Below are 14,379 nucleotides of genomic sequence, written 5' to 3'. Positions count from 1 at the left end.
ATAGAATGTATGTAATTTTTGTTATCAATATATTATAACTTGATACGAAGATAGTGAATCGACTAACACAATGATACGTAAAATAAGAGTACATGTTGCGTTAACAAAGTATAAAAAGACATTTCATAATATTTTATAGAAAAAATTAAAATTCATTTGTTTCAAATAAAAGATTAGTAATTTTAAATAAGCATTAAGTGAGGTTTTTTTTTTTTGTCAAATATGACATCATAAATGAAAGAAAAAATCTTTTAAAATATGTGTGTTCTTGACACATCATAATCTTTCTAAAAATACTTCTAAAAAGCAGATTTTACTTGCTAAAATTTCAATTACTTAAAAAAAAATTAATAATAACAAAAACTCCAGCTACATATTTTAGCCAAAGCTAGTTTAATCCGTAGTTGTAGACAAATTTTAACCAAAAATTTCAGCTACAAAATAAAAAGAATAAAACTAAAATTTCACTTTATTCGTTTTATTTTTATTTAATCTCTATTTTAATTTGAGTGTTTTATGTTGGTGGACAATTATTTGAGACAGAAAGGTACTTCACTTCTTTCTCTATGACAGTTTAATTTTTTTATAGGCAAAAAATTCGTCAGTTGATATAAAATATTTTTAAGTTAGTTACACTTAAGATTTACAAACGGGGAATAATTAATCCTCCTAATTCATTAACTTAAAAAATCCTCATAATTTTAGATAGTGACATATGAAAATTCAAGGGGAGATTGAGAAAGAAATTAAATAGAATCCACTTGTCATATTCTTAAAGTTTTAGAGAATTTTTAAGCTAATGTTTAAGAATATCAATAATTTTCGTTTACAAAATCATACACATATTATTATTTATATATGTAGATTAGGAAAACCGTCGAATAAGTTTATAGTAAGAGATATAGATGGTGGTCCACAAATTATTAAATCCACTATGCTATTCGTATTTCAAGGCATGACTCGATATTTTGTGTCTAATGATATGTCATGAAGCAAACATATAGAATAGCGAACCATTTCAGGCAATTAAATGATCTCCAAATTAGTGTCTGATCGAAATGTATATAGTTATCCCAAGTGTTACATGTACACAAATAGTTGTATTTATTTTGTTTTTTTGGCTTTGAAAGGCTATATTTATTACCAAACACATGTCACTGCTAGGTCAAAGAGAGCTTGTCCAATTGATACAAGTCTAGTGGTACAAAAATGACTATCACACATGGCAAAAGTAATGTATATATAAGGGAGAGGGTAAGCCCACCTCAAAAAAGGGTATCCCGACCAGTCTAGTCGCCGCGGAAAGTGTAATAAAGACAAAAGTCACATCGAGTTTCCCTGTCAACAGTAACTGTCGACACCCAGATTTGTCTTATTCGACTTTCCGCGGCGACGTCGCCGCGGAAAGTCGAATAAGACAAATCTGGATGTTGACAGTTACTGTTGACAGGGAAACTCGATTTTCGATGTCGCTGCGGATAGTCTCGTAAAGACAAAACAACACTGTAGATCAAACAGTATATTTTTAGTATATAAAGACCGAATTCCCTTTCATTTTCAACATTCGCTTTCGTTTTCATATTCATTCGCAGTCACTTTCGTTTTCATATTGATCATTTAAAACATTTGCACTCACTTTTGTTTTCATATTCAATATAAATATCCGTATGTATCTATCTTCCTGCAATTTACAACATTTGTATATTGATCATTTAAAACATTCGCAGTCACTTTTGTTTTCATATTCAATATAAATATCCGTATGTATCTATCTTCCTGCAATTTACAACATTTGTAATATAAATATATATTTTCAGTAGCTTATTCAAAACAACATTCGCTTTCGCTTCTTACTGCAAGTCTTAATCTTCAGGTATATATCTATCTTATAATATAAATGTTTATATGTACACTTATAATATAAATGTTTATATAGTATAAATGGTTTCATTTAACAAAATATATCCGTACATACACTTATAATATAAATGTTTATATATAGTATAAAAATATTAATAATACATATATATATTATTAGTAATATATTTCCATGCTATTTTCTACATTTATATATATATCTTACGTAAACATATATATATATATATATTATGGATACAGATATAAATATTATGTCTAGCCAACTAGCTACACCAACTCATTAAAAAACATCCCTTCTAACTCAAATACTTTTGAATAAAAATAAATCGAATTTATGTTTATTTTGTTGTATTTTCAATCTTTATTCTAATGGAGTCATTTTTTACTTCGCTTCCAGCCAAAATATGATTAATGTTACCTGTAAATCGAAATTGTTTTGTTCATATTCATTCCTAGTCATTATGGAGCCAATTTACATATGATGTACTAATTTTCATTTGTGAATGATTGTATATTCAAATAAATTAAATCAATCAGTTATGTTGGTGTTTTTTTTTAATAAATCACGATAGTAAATCATTAAGCTTAGTTATATTAAAATATGAAAAATCAATTGTGAAGCATTGTGTATTTTGGACTTAATGTAAACAAAACAAGAGTTGAAGGGTATCCCTACCGAAATAGATGTTGACTTGTTTTACTTGAATTGTTTCAGATGGATAGTTTGGAGGATATTTGGGCAGACCCAGAAAACGTACGTATTGAAGTGCCAGATGATGTGTTTGACAGCCCTGATGCGGACGGGGATTTTGACTGCGAAGCTGGAGACTTAGAAACCGAGGAGGTGTTCGCTTCTGTCGAAGAACTGACGGAGTGGGCTCAAAGAACAGCAATGGGGTTGGGTTATGTTCTAGTCATACGGCGGTCAAACAAAAACAAGTTAAAGGTGGTCAACAAAGTGACACTAATATGTCACCACGGTGGACAACCCGATAAGAGGTCACTTGGGCCACCCAAACGGACCAACAAGATAGGTTGTCCCTTTACTTTAGAAGGCCGGCCCGGGTATGATGGTGGTTGGAGGGTAATTGTAAAGGATTGGAGACACAATCATCATCCAACTACCGATCTGCATGGGAATGCCTACGCGAGACGGATGGCGGATGAAGAAAAGGAATATGTGGGAAACCAATCGGAACGCGGTTTGTACCCACGTCAGATCCTGGTAAACCTCAAACTTGAATTTCCGGGAAACCTGACTCGAAGAGGAGACATTAAAAACTTTCTGAAATCGAGACGAAGGTCGGGCCAAGAAGGGCGTACTCCAATGCAGGTACAAACATCAAATTGGTGATTCTGTACTACGTTGTTGGAAGTGACATATTTACTATATCTTGTTCACTTTTCGCAGGTTATGTTCTCATTGTTGGAGGAGAAAAATTACTTTTACCAGTTTACTACAAATAGTAAAAATGGACGGTTGGAGAACCTTTTTTTCATGCATCCAACATCAATGACTCTATGGCGCGCATTTCCCTGGGTAATTGAAATAGACTCCACGTATAAAACCAACATCTACAACATGCCGCTAGTTGAGATTGTGGGCGTGACTTCAACGGGTAAGACCTTCAGTTTAGCATATGCGTTTATCGTAAACGAGCAGGAGGCGAATTATCAATGGGTGTTACAATGTCTCAAGTCCACCCTTGTTGAAGGCTTTGTCGTTCGTGTCGTTCTAACTGACAGGGAGCTGGCCCTTATGAGAGCATTGAAGGTTGTTATGCCGGGAGCGAAACATCTCTTGTGTAGGTTCCACATATGGCAAAACATATCCAAACACTGCGAACCGACATTGCGGCTGAAAAAAGTAGACATTGAACGGCTTAACGTCTGGTGGAAAAGAGTCTATCAATCTCGGACTCTTGACGAGTTTAACTCTTACGCGAAGGAGTTAAAGAATAATCTGGCAGCTTTCCCAAGCGTATACAAATACCTGAACGATAATTGGTTGTCCCCGTACCGAAAGTATTTTGTGTCATTTTGGGTCGATGAACACCTCAACTATCAGAACCACACCACAAACAGAGTCGAGGCCGAGCACCACCTGCTGAAGGCAGAGTTGAGGGGGAAATGCACGTTTACTAGAATCCTGCAATGTGTTGATTCTATTCTTATCGGTCAAGAGACAGAAATCAGGGGGCAACTGGGGTACAACAAGGGAACCTTGTTGTATAAACATAACTACAACTGTATGAAGGCCCTGTTAGGAGAGGTTTCACATAAAGCTTTGGACATCATGGCTGGTGAAATCGTACGCTTAGACAAACAACTTCAAAGACAGTTAAAAAGATGCGGGTGCAATGTTCATTCTAGTTGTGGCTTGCCATGTGCTTGCAAGATTGCCGACTACATGCAGCGTGGTTAGTATCTTTTATTACCTTTTTTTTCATCGTAAAGACATAATGTTGTATAAATATTGATATACCAAAAACGCAGAGACTCGTATTCAGCCGAATGTGATAGACCCGTTCTGGAGAAAGCTTGACTTAACACCGGTGACATGCGTAAAAGACGGAGACGATGCAGAAGCTGTACATGAAGTCGTAGGTAATCTTACCAATTTCTTGGTTGAGCAACCCAAGGCCCAACGGAAACATTGGTTGTCGAAGATAAAGGACATGTTTAAGCCGGGTAAGACACAAGTGAAAGATCCTCTCATTCAGAAGAGTACACGCGGAAGACCAGTCGGGTCGAAACAAAAGCCGCCAAAGGTAGACCAATTACATCATATGGTTTACTGTTGATTAAAGAAAAAACAAATATATATACCTGATTTTAAGTAATTCTTTTTTATTAATGGTGTAGGTGCCTGATCTGAACAAAAAACCACCTGCACTTCGAAAATCCAAGACTAGCCGACTAAGGCCTGAAGAGCTCCCCATGACTCCTCCCTTCACCGACCCTTACTCCGGAGCGTCCACATACAGAGACACCCAGCCCGCCAGACAAAGTGAGTATGCGCCCACCCAATCACGGTTCGCGGGCACAGCTGACTTTTCGGATGACCCGCAGGGTGCGCGGCACAGTATGTACGAGCCGTCTCAATCATGTCGTGCCCCCGAAACACGAAACTTCTTTGGGGAGCCCTCCCAATCTTCCGGGGTCAACGAGACACAAAACTTCTTTGGGGACCTGTTCCCATCCTATGGGGTCGAAAATGTATATACATTCGGCACCCTACTTGACGAATGTGATGGGGACCAACAAAAATATACATTAGAGAACCCTTCCCAAACCTATGGGGTCCAACATGAGCAGCCGTATGCCAACTTTGTTGATGACTTGTTCCGGGCACCACCGACACAACCTACGTACGCACCTGTATATTCTCCCATGATGGTGTCAGAGGCAGAGTCAGAGGCCAGTTGGGTTGGGTATGTTGCGGAAATCAGGAACGCCAGGCTGTCTCAAAATTACGTATGGGCACTAACAGAGTTACCAGCGTACATTCGACCTTACGTTGTAGGCGCACAGAATGTCGATGGAGATGGTAGTTGTGGATTTCGAGCTAACGCTGTTGCTTTGGGGCTAGACGAGGGATATGGTTCAGAGTGGGTTCGTACACAGATGCTCGATGAGTTTGAATCTGACCTCGATGGGTACATGCGAATGTATGGGCCCGAGGGCCCACGCATATTAGAGGCGCTACGCACATCTTATTATAAAAAATGGCGACCCAAAGACCATTGGATGAGTAAAGTTTTTTTTCATATCCTCCTGGCCAATAAGCTGGGTATAATAATCAATTGCATAAGCCTACGTGACTCCCGCACAGTGTTCCCGATGCAAACTGGCTTGGATCAATTACGGTTGGCTCACCCGATAACTATTGCTCTTGTAAGTCAAGAATCTCATTTTATTGCAGTTGAATTAGTAGGTGAGTACCCAATGACTTACATGAATCCAGAATGGAATTACTACGCAACCCCCGCTGCGCGGGCAGTGGCATCAATGTACGCACATCGAGAACAAGCGTATCAAGAATGGATAGATGCAAACTACCCAAAGATTTTATCTAGGCCTCCTATTGTTATAAATGACTAAATTCATATCAAGTTGTGGTATATATATTAGGTATAATAAAAATTTAATGTTGTATTGTGGATGATTATTCATTTTTGGATTGTTTGTTATATGGTTTAAAAAGTTTATATGTTTGTATCTTAAAATCTCAACCGATAATTGATTATATTATTTATATTATGTTTATATCTCAACACGGCAAATTATAAATTTATAAGAAAAACAGAAACAGAATTAACACACATGTTGAAATGAGTACCGTTTATAACAAGCAAACACTAATATGAAATGGCTAATTATCATTGTCCTCATCATCATCATTACCCAAATCTACATAATCACTTCCCAAATTTATAGATGCAACAGAGAACGGAGAGGGTACAGCAAACTGCGAGGCAGAGGCAGAGGCAGAGGAAGAGGTGGGACCATGTTGCAAGCCATGAGCATGTGCAGGACCGGACCAATTAAATATAGTATCAGGATCAAACCAAGGCTCTTGCGGAGGAGTGGAGTTGAGATCAAATGGCTGGGGTGTACCTTGTGGCTGGGTCAAATGAGTATAGTCATACTCAGTGTCTCCCACACCCCGAACGATCCTCCCTATGCCACGCCGGTGGCCCGACCGGTTTCCGAATGTAGCCGGAAAAATATCTGGCTGTGGTGTCGGGATGGGGTCTTGTTCAGCATCCTCCTTCTTCTTCTTTAGCTTCTCCTGAAAAACGTGTTAAAATAGCATATCAAGTTTTTAAAATAAATAAGTAATACTAAAAATTTAACTAATATATAAGGTTCATAAAATGAATAAGTAAAACTAAAACGAATAAGTAATGCTAAAAATATAACTTATATATATATAAGGTTGACAAAACGAATAAGTAATACTAATAACTTAAAAAGATAAATTTACATAATTAGCTTGAGCTGTCGGGTGTTCCCATGACCCATCTGCATGCTTGTGTCTGTTGCCATACATTTCGACCAGATCAGGTTCGACTCCCTGATTAGCTCGCTGTAAGCACATACATCAAGTTATCATAAAAATAGCAATTATTTAGGGATTATGTATTTGGAAACGCAAGTAAAAATTTCATAACAAGTTACTGCATATCGGTCGGCATACTGAGATGCCGACTCCCGACCGTGTGTCCCTGCAAGTGTTTGGAGGGCCCGGTTATCCTTGTTGGTCTTGGCCCTTTTCACACGGTCCTTTCTCTGGTAGTAGCGCAACAAAGAAGACCAGTCCTCCGGCTCCATACCCTCGGGAACAGCTCCCTCCAACTCTGCAATCTTCTCTAAACCCCCCTTATGATCGAAGTGGGTTGATTTGAATCCGCTTTTCCAGTTCCGATACATATGTTGCGCATCAGCCTTTATCATATTGTCAAATGCTCCTCGTATGGGATCATTGGGGTCCAAATCGATGAAGTGATCCAATTTGAAGCGTTCCTGCAATTTTTAAGTAATAGTTAGCAATATATCAAGTTTTTTTAAAAAATCAAATTAATAATATAATATTATAGAGATTGTACATTTAAAGCTGGAACTAGGAACGCCTTATCCTGCGTCGGCACATCTGACCATGAGTCGTAAGTCATAGGGATCCCACTTCCACGAATCAATGTCCCTATATAACTCTTAAACATAGACCCCGAATCCCCCACTGCGTGCCACGTCTTAAACCTTTTTGTGTCAAAATCAACTTCAAGCCGACCATGTTCTTGAAACTCTTTCTCCAGGTTTAGTGCCTTGTTTTTCCCCCGACCTTTTTTAGGTGCTACAAAACAAAATAATTTACCGCATATCACATGAAGTCCATAAATAATATATATATATATATATATATATGTATATATAAACACAATATTTCTTACCACCGCCCCCGGCGCAACCCCAAATTTTTCGCACCCACGATTTACGTGGTGGGTCGTTACCACCATCTCCACCATGAACTGTAGCCATTTATACTGTAAATTACAAAAAATACCCATATTAATAATACATAAAACAATATGATAAAGGTAAATTGTCACATAATTCTTTATACTATGTACAACATCTGTTTAAACTTAACAATTATATGTATTTTTTGAAAGTTATAATTTCATATACTTATAATTTCATATATTTATTTATACTTATTTCTTATACTTATTTAAACTTTTTTAATTTCCGTACTTAAATTTTGTTATATTTTCTACAAGCAAAAAAAATATATATATATATATACATCATGTTATAGTTATTTTTGTAGATACTTTTTATATTTCATTTTTTAAGTACATTTTATACTAAATACAACTTATGTTTTTATTACTTTTATACGTATATTTTTAAAGTTATAATTTATATATTAGTGTAACCTTGTTTTATATTTCTTTTTTCGTACTTAAAATGTTACATTTTCTACAACATTTTTATACTTACTTTTATATATATCTTTTTATAGTTATGTTTATATATACTTTTTATACTTCATTTTTAATATACATTTTTCATAAATTACAACTTAGCTTTTTATTACTTTTATACGTAAAAGTTATAATTTTATATACTTATTCAAACTTGTTTTATATTTTTTTTTCCGTACTTATATTTTGTTATATATTCTACAAGTATTTTATATTAATTTTTTAATACCTTTTTATACTTAGTTTTATATATATCTTTTTATAGTTATTTTTTATATATACTTTTTATACTTCATTTTTAATATATATTTTATATAAATTACTCTAGTTATATATATTTTATTTATTTATTTTTATTTTTTTATACCTTGTTTTTTATATTTTTTCTTTTTAAGTTTGTCAAAACTTGATTTTTATACTTATATAATCAACTTTTATACTTATAGTTATTTTTTATATATACTTTTTATACTTCATTTTTAATATATATTTTATATAAATTACTCTAGTTATATATATTTTATTTATTTATTTTTATTTTTTTATACCTTGTTTTTTATATATTTTTTTTAAGTTTGTCAAAACTTGATTTTTATACTTATATAATCAACTTTTATACTTATTTTCATACAAAATTTTTATTTCTATATAATCTTTTCTACCTATCTTTTATAACTTTTTTCTACATAAGACTTTATTTTTTGTACAAATTTTTTTCTAATATAGTTTTTCTTAAACTATTGGGGATTTTTGACAACACTAACATATTAACACTAACAATTTGTACCAATAAGACAAGAATAACAACAATTACAAACCACAAATCTTAGGGAGAACAATTTACAATACTAATAATCCTAACAAATCTATAAAAATTCAAACATAAACATATACCAAAACTATAAAAAAACAAATTAAAACAAACAAAAAAGGGTAATGATCAGAAAATACATACCAAAAATTGCCGTACGCCGGAAAAAGTCACCGAAATATTTGACGATGGCCGGAATCTCGACCGGTTTAGATTTTTGAAGATAGGGTTTTGGATTGAGATTTGTTTGGTATTTAAAAGAGAGGTGGGGATGGTGGTCGGAGATGTCGCCGCGGAAAGTTGGCCGGAATTAATGAAGAAAATGGGGTGATTTTTTGATTTTTGAGAGGGTTTTGGGGTGTTTTTGGGTGGAAGTCGACAAAAAGGAGGATAAAGGAAGGAAGAAAGAAAGAGGTGAAGAGATAAGGGAACGGACGGTCTAATTCAAATCCCGGTTTCCGAGGTTAGTTTCCCCGGCGATGTCGCCGCGGATACTTTGGTCAAAAGTCAGCGTCATTAATGCGGGTTGTTGGCCCACAGCTTTGTCCTATTCGACTTTCCGCGGCGACATCGCCGGGGAAAGTGATGGTCGGATTACACTTTATTCGATGGTGGGGTTACCTGTTTCGATATATATACAGGGGTCCGACATTTAAGATTAGGTGTGGAACCTTTCACATACCAATATTATATTATTTGTTGTTTAATGAATAAATGTTTGGGCTGCCATGGTTTAAAAAATTAGTATGTGAGTGTTCAACACCTAAGCTTAGATACCCGACAGCCTTATATTACCATCCCCATATATATATATATATATAAACATGGCAAAAATGTAAAAAGAAAAAGTTAATATTTAACTTTAATATTGAATCTTATAACAATTAAGCAAGATATAAAAAATATGAGAAGTACGTAAACGGTTTTATTTGTATTCAGAGAATATTTTCATAAATGAAAGAATTGAAGAACATAACTACATGATTTACAAGTAATCTTCTTTCTCATTATCACCATTATCATTATTCACCATCGCCGCCGCCACCAAAATCACTACCATATGCCGGTCATCTTATGGCGAAATCATAACGGCTAAGAGCAGAACATGTCAAATAGATCACCCCATCATCGTTCACCCAATGACTTATCACCCATACCAGCTACCATTTATTAATACCATTAAGAGTGAAACTCGTTTTTTATAACAGTATCGTGGTACTTATGGAGGTGATAACGAATATGGGGAAAAAAGTCGGTGGTGGTAGTGATAAGGAAGAACAATAGTGGTGGTAACAAATGTTGTAGAATGGTTGTAGTGGTGGTGGTGGCAAGTGGAGTTGTAAACGAACTCAACAATTCATGAACAGTTTATGAACCGTCCGTTCGTGTTCGTTTGTTTATGTAAATGAATGAACATAAACATAAAAATCCGTTTGATTATTTAAATGAATGAACATAAACCGTCGTTCGTGAACTTTTGTTCGTTTATGTTCGTTTACATATATTAAATATCAATACCTAATTAACTATATTTTAAAAAATAGTTTTAATATAAATATTTCTTTTATATCATATAAAAAATATGTATATATATATATAAATAATACCTAGTTATCTATATTTTATGAAAAAATTTGAAATATAAAATACTTCTTTTTTTTATAATATTTTGTTCGTTTGTGTTCGTTTATGTTCGTTTATTAGTGTTTGTTTGTTTCTATTCGTGAACATTCGTTTATGAACACAAACGAACGAAGATGAATAAGCCATTATGTGCGTTTATCTGTTCGTGAACACAACATTATGTTTGTTTATCTGTTCGTGAACCGTTCGTTAAGTTAAGTGAACGAACATGAGCAAGATATCGTTCATGTTCGTCCGATTCGTTTACAGCCATAGTGGCAAGGAAAGCAAGTGAAATGAAAAGGAGAAAAATGTGTCACTTATTATTGTTTCTTAAATTTTTATCTTTTTAAGTTTTTATTTAATTAATATAAATTTATGTATATATTGTTTCTTAAATTTTTACCTTTTTTAAGTTTTTATTTAATCAATATAAACTTTATGTATATAAATATATGATTATCAAAGTATCTATGAACTAACGAGCAAATAATTCAGTGGTATAAGGAATCTCACAAAGTCTTCCAGTGATGCAAGATCCAAATTCGAGTTTTGCTGAGGGTGTAAGGTTTTATCTTAATTAAATTTTCGTTCTTTCGGGCGATTTAGTTAGGGTTTCTTCTCCTATAAGGTATTGGAGGTGAGAAACTCTTTAACGTGGACTTAGTTAAGTTAACATATGTTGGACCCTCCACTATAAGTAATCCATACCTTTTATAAAAAAAAAATAAAAAAAACTCAAAGTATCCATGAAAATTGAGAAGTAAAAGTAAAAGTAAAAATAAGTATGGAGTAGTGTTGAAGGTGAGTCAAAGTTGGTGCTACATAAGTCATCGTATTCATTGGGCTTTGTTGACTTAGAAAGTGGAGTGAGTACGGATAAATATATATGGACTATAAGTACGGATGTATACGGAAAAAAATATATACATAAAAAACCATGTCAAATAAAGGCAAATTGTCAGGGGCCTGTAGTAAACACTTTTGACGGATTGTGGCCCATGTGACCCAAACAGACAAAAACCAACTAAACTTTGGGAGCGTGATTGACGGTTTCAATAAAAACATCCATCTCCGCTCACAGGTTTAAAAGTTTTTATAAAATAATTCCTTTTTATCTTAGCGGATATCATTAATTCTTGTGCGAGCTTGGCCAGTTTTTAGATAACTCGTGGACACTTTTTATTTGTTATTTTTAATTCAGTTTATAGAAACTGCTAATCAGCGGCTAAGAAGTATTACAACATGAATCAAAATGAAAATACGATTTTTCATGTTAAGAAACACATTTTATTTTGTTTTTTCAATGGTGTCCAATATATATGATATCAAATATATAATGATTAAATTTTAACATATACTAGATGAAATATGTTTGCACCCGCTATGATATAGATATACTGACAAAAATCTACCTCATCATCATTATTTATTAACATTATTAGCAAAAACACTTTTAATAATAAATAAGAGGCATCCAAGTCAAAGAATAGTGTGATAGGATTTTGATAGATATGGAATAGTATAGATACAAACAAACTTGAAGGAAGGGCCAATATTTGAAAGTCTAAAAGAGGTCACGAGTCGTTGTTCCCTATATACAAAGTTTGCTTAAAGTCTATGTGGAGAATCGGACAAGATGCAACGACTTAAGGGTTTGTCGTGGGCCAAATATTTCTGAAAATTCCCCACATCACTGAACGATACTAAATGATAAGTCTCAATAAAAGAAAAAAAATTCAAATAAATTTAACATTTATATTACATCTTTGTATAGATTAACCTAATTGGTATACCTAAAAAGCAACCTAATTATAGTATGATGACATGTGTAATTCTAAGGGATAAAAATTGGGAAAAATAATTAGTGGAATCTACGTTTCAAATTTTTAAAGGTTTTAGGTTGATTTTTAGGTATATGAGTTAGGTTGATTAATCATTTTTCAAAAACTATATCTACTTTCTGCGCATGCTAAACTGAAAATTTTCTTTGTATTCGTTGAATAAAATCTAATTAAGAATAAGGTTCCAATTTAGATATATTGTTAAGAGTAAACTTTTCTTGATCATGCAGATGCAATTTAATCATAATTTAAAGTTATCGGCTATTATTTTTACATGAGGGGTTAGTGGAATATTTCGATTTTAGATTCCTGACTTTTCCTTGACTAAAATTAGAAATAATTAGTTGTCTTAAAACTAGCATCTTTCACGTGTGATGATAAATAGTTATAAGGAAAAATATAAAATGCCATTCTACTCTCACAAAACACCTTTCTTTGAATTTTCTACTAGATAAATAAATAATCATCTCTCCTGAATGTGAGGACAACAACAGTCAACTAAATACTGTTAACAGCATATTAGCTATTTATTAAATACTTCTAAGAAAATAGTTTCCGGTGATTATGAGTAGTAACGTGCTTACCGGTTTGCTCATTGTCTCTTATCTAAGAAATGACACTATAGGCAGCGTTTTGTCACTTTACAGAATCACTATCGATTGTTTTCGTCACTTACCTAATGAGCCATAGATGAGAGAGTGGGTTCCCCTCTCACATCCACCATTATTTTTTCACATATTTATTAACATGAAAAGGATGAGGTCTTGTAAATAGAATCAAAACTTTTAATGTACTAACAATGTATAGCAAGAAAAATCAGAAAAAAATATACCCTCACAATGTATAGCAAGTAACGTGCTTTTTTTTGGTTATATTCAAAGGATATGTTAAACCAAATGTTGAATTTTGAATGACGTAAAATTGTAATATTCACATATTAAAAACTTTTGTAATCACTTGAACTTTTTTTCAACTCACAATTGAGCCAAACCTTTGACGGATTTAGTATTGGCCTATCTCAAGCAAATAGAGGGTTTACGGTCTAGAGGCCCAAACCAATCTTTTAATCTTCTTTCATATTCATGAAAGCTTCTGGGGTTTTAGCAAAAACCCAAGTTACTATTCGAGTCTTCCAATTCCTATACTGGTCTTTTACATGTTCGAAAAAACTAAAACTCAGTAACTCACTGACTTGTTTGGTTCGTGTTAAATGGAAACAATATCAATCTAAAATCAATCGATACATACCTCAATTCCAGATTATAAATTGCCCTGCCTGCCATGATAGACAAGACAGAAAATTTATATATTTTTAGGTAATTAACCAAAGACTACACATTTTCATATTAGATACCATACAATTTAGCTATCGCTAAATTTCTAATAACTAGCTAATCAACCCGGGTTTAACCCGGACATTTTAACTAAAATTTAAAAGCAAAAAAAATCTTAAAAAGTGTATATAATTGTTGTTATTGATATATTATAACTCGGCTTGGAAATATTAAATTGATTAACACAATAATTTATAAATATTAGTACCTCGCTATAAAAGCGTGGACAAATGAGGTGTTACAAAATAATTATCAAAGTTCATACTAAAAAGTGTGAACTTTTAGTTTTACACACTTTTTTGTGTGTAGAAATTTATACACACTTTTATTTCTATATATTTTTACACACAAAAAAACATGACAAAATTTTTAATTTGTTCATACTCATTAAAAGTGTG

Source organism: Erigeron canadensis, chromosome 3 (assembly GCF_010389155.1).
Source record: "Erigeron canadensis isolate Cc75 chromosome 3, C_canadensis_v1, whole genome shotgun sequence".
Classification (NCBI taxonomy): Eukaryota; Viridiplantae; Streptophyta; class Magnoliopsida; order Asterales; family Asteraceae; genus Erigeron; species Erigeron canadensis.
This window is presented reverse-complemented; position numbering follows the sequence as displayed.